This window comes from Sander vitreus, chromosome 15 (assembly GCF_031162955.1).
Source record: "Sander vitreus isolate 19-12246 chromosome 15, sanVit1, whole genome shotgun sequence".
Taxonomy (NCBI): Eukaryota; Metazoa; Chordata; class Actinopteri; order Perciformes; family Percidae; genus Sander; species Sander vitreus.
The window spans coordinates 6,046,705-6,051,142 of NC_135869.1; positions in this window are offsets into that span (position 1 = coordinate 6,046,705).

Below are 4,438 nucleotides of genomic sequence, written 5' to 3' on the forward strand. Positions count from 1 at the left end.
ACTGCAAACCAAAACACTTGTTGGCTCCTTTATGTGGTGTAAATGGAAAAAAAAAGACATTTTTCAAATAAATGAGTCAAATATAGCCAAATTCTATGAATATAAAGTCAAAAGAAATATCTAATACATAGATGTTGGGCTCAGGTTACCTTCCCCTCCCAGAGTTTATTTGAGAGAAAGTTTTGCTTTGGCTGATGGGAAAAACACAATATAAAATGTTATAATATTTATGATAAAATTGAAATGTTGTCAAAAATGCTTTACAAAATGAATAGAGTGCAGGAAAAACTGAGAGGATTGGGGTGTGTTGGATGGTAGAGAGTTCCAGAGAGTGGGACAGCAGCCGGAAAAAAAAGGCCCAGGTCCTGAGGATGTGGAAGAGCCTGGCGTCCCTGGACCTTAGGTGGAGGAGATCAGAGAGCTACTGTAGAGAGAAGCTACATCATGGAGGGCCTTGTAGGCGGGGAGGAGGATATTGACGTTAACCCTCTGGGGTCTGAGGGTGTTTTCAGTCAATTTGAGCAAATCAAGGCAGTTATTTTCAAAGTTCTATGATTTTTTTTTGTATTCCGCAGAAGTTCATCTGCAATAATATCTAATTATTTAAAGATACTTTTTAACTAACTAACATGAATTTCAAGCTCAAGTGTCATTATGAAACAAATAAAACAAACTTTTGGTCTGTACTTTTGTGCTGTTAGTTATATGTAGTCTGCAGCCTGACGTCTGACTCCCCCCCCGTGTGAAATACCAAACTCCTTCCTACATACATTGCAAAACGCTTTGTTTGCATCACGTAAAACTGCAGTAATCCAGGGGTATTTCCCTACCCATCGGGTCCCAGGACACCAGCCTGAGTCTCCATTTCAACAATGAATGAATGAAAAATAACAATGCATGTTATCGAAATTCACGCCTAGCTGCCTAAGTAGGGACTACGTGCTGTTGCAGCCAATGAGCAGCTCGCGTAAAAAAAGACCTTGTAACAATTCAAATCATACAGCAAGAAACTGTACGTCTATTTACAGTAAAATACCTTAAAGGGCTCATATTATGCTCATTTTCAGGTTCATAATTGTATTTAGAGATTATATCAGAATAGGTTTACATGGTTTCATTTTCCAATAACACCATATTTTTGTTGTACTGCACATTGCTGCAGCTCCTCTTTTCACCCTGTGTGTTGAGCTCTCTGTTTTAGCTACAGAGTGAGACATCTCACTTCTCTTCCATCTTTGTTGGGAGTCTCACATGCGCAGAGTGCCACACTAGCAGCTAGGCGAGCATTATAACGTGTGTTACAAAGTGACGCACGTTTGTCACGGAAGTAAAGGCTGGACTACAACAGAGCTGTTTGGAGCAGTTTGTGCGTTGGAGATGGTAAGTCCCTTTGGGGTGGACTTTGGGCTTTTTCACTTTGTAAACCTATAACATGCACAAAAAAAGATATATAACACAATAAAGGAAAGGGGAAAAGCCAAAAAGCATAATATGAGCACTTTAAAATTTAAAAACAGTATGCTTACTGTAAATAAACAGCAGTTTACCGGCAAAGCTGCTGCCAGGATATTACTGAGTGTGTCAGACTGCTGACCTGCCTGTCAGATGATATGCTGCCCCCACCTTCATGTGCTGAATTGCATCTTGCAGACACATAGCGTTAATTTCTGAAGACTCCAAAGGAACGCAGGATACGCGTGGCAGCCATCTTACGTACGTGAACACGGGGTTAAAAGCAAGTATATCGGCGCCTTTAGCAGATTCTTCACGCACGATTCTGGGACACGCCGTGACGCGGCTGGTGGAATATCAAGCATTGACTTGAATTGCCGCGATTGCTCACTGGGGGTCGCGGCGCGGTGAAGAATATGGGTACGGTTTATAACAAGCATAACCGCTTTCATCTGCTCTATTGTTTTATACAACGAATTTGCTATCTAAAAGTCTGTTGTTTTGGCAGTGAGAGGGGTAATGGCTCTTTACACTGAATATGCAAAAGGGGCTTTTTAATATGGAATGCATTATGTTGCAGTAATGAAGCCTGGATGTGATAAAAGCATGAATGAGAGTTTCTGTAGCAGGAAGTGACAGTTTGGGTGCGAGGCAATGTTGCAGAAGGCTGTTTTGGTGATCTGATTTAATTACACCATAATCACTTGCTCTGTTGTTTTTTTTAAATAATTTAGTCATTATAGATGAAATAATTCACGTTTCAAAAAGGTGATAATAACATAGCTGGTTTTGTGTTGTATATGCAGATATGTACATATGTAGACTCATGCTTTAACACAGGGTTTTCTGTTGCACAAAGGGTACTGTGGGTAGACTTGTGCATGCATGGTTTGAGTGTGGATTAGGCTTCTTATTGTTTATTTCCCCTTTTATGGGGGTGTTGGGCAAGTGGAATGTTTTGGAGATGAATATTATTTGTATCCTTTTTACAGTATGTTCTATACAATATGTATTCACATGTATTTATATGACCTGTGAATATCTGCATGCAGTAGAGGCATACATAGATAGCCCCAAAGTGAGAAGGTTGTCTGTGAATATAATGGCACTGAATTGGTAACGGAGTGCTTTTGTGGAAGAGGCAGTGCGGGTCGCCTCTGACTGGGGCTGCTTGTCTTATGCAACAGTGCTGCAGTGGTTTTGTGCTCTTACACAAGTGTGATGCTGTTCGGTCCATGGCTCAGGGTGGGTGGAGCTGGTGAATCAGTTATAGGTTTTAATGTTGGGAGATTAGTTGTTTTTTTTTCTTTTAGAATGTTTCACCTTTGATCCTGTCTAGATATCGAGCCACATTACATAATTACACTGTTTTAATGCAGCTGAGTTTATGTTTTAAGGCTGATTTGAACGTACTAAATGAAAGCATCCAAAGTAGAGTGCGGCTCAGGCTGCATTTTTCTGTCCGAGCCCGGCCCGCGTCCGACAGAGCAGTAACCGAACCCGGCCCCAGCCCGACAGGCATTAAGATATTTATGTCCGAGCCCGACCCCGAAACAGTTAAAATCTCGTTTTCTCATTTTTCTCATACTAATGACACTTATGTTTGTTGGTTTGGAAAGCCCGCTATTATTAAGCAACTGTAGGAAGGCATTCAGAAATGTCAACAGATGAGTGCATCAGCGCACACGGGGCAACAAGCGCACGTTAACACAGGCGCGCACCTACATAATAAGCTTTTTTAAATTTCAAATGTTCAATGCCTTATCGCGCTGATGTGACCGAGCCTGACCCGAACCCGAACATCATTTCTAAATATCTGTCCGAACCCGGCCTGGCCCGTTGGGTACCGTTGGGTCCCGACGGGCTCGGTTCGGGTATCCATCCTCTAATCCAAAGGCACTCGCTTTTACGAAAAATATATATAAAATGCCTTTAATTGCATCTGGCACATTCTAAGTAGAATATATATATTTTTTATTATTCTATTTAGAATGTGCCAGATGCATTAAAGGAGTTTTATATATATTTTTTCGTAAAAGCGAGTGGGCTTTTGTCTATGTCTATGTCTATTGGATTTGTTCATGCCCCCTACCAAAGAGCACCGCCTTTGTATCACTAATAGAAGATCCAAGAAGCTCTCCGATCTCTTCTGTTCTTTACTATATGAAAGTGTTACTCATCCAAAGAAATATTTAGATTTTTTATTTTTTCTGACACTTTAACACAAATGATTTGCCATCTGGCAGCAAACTTCTGCAAAGACCAACATGTGAAACAGCATTTTATTCACAAATTGACATCATATTGGCACGTGATTTTCATATATTTCAGATTTAAATTAACATGTGAAACACATTTCATATATAACATTCACATTGTGCATGCTTTAAAGCTTAGTGGGTAATTTTTTGATGTTCAGAAGACTGTGTCGTCCGGCAACTTTCCCGCGCAGAAACTCAAGTGAAGATAATGACCTCTTCTGAAGAGTCCGTCATGTCTTTTTAATCCTCCGTGTCCTCCTTGGCTACTAGTAACTGTGTGGAGGAGGGGTGGGGGCGCGTGCACGATCACGGAAGGCTTGTATGCATGTGTGGATGCGCCGACAGTGTTGTTGTCATTACTTAGAATTCCTCATGGGGGAGACAGAAACTATGCACTATAGCTTTAAATCACATTTTATATGTGTTAAATTCAAATCAAAGCACAGGTGATTTTTGGACATTTCACATGTGAAAACATGCACTTTTTAGATCTTATTCTTAATGAGTCTTAAAAAGTATTGATTTCAACTCCATACAGTGTGTAGCAAGCAGTATAGTTGTAGTGCCATTAAAAGAGAAGAATGGTTTACATCTTGAATTCATGTGTACAAATGCAAACGCCATAACTATAACATAATAATGGATAATAGGCAAGGCAAGGCAAATTTATTTATATAGCACATTTCAGCAGCGGTGCAATTCAATGTGCTTTACATAAAACAATA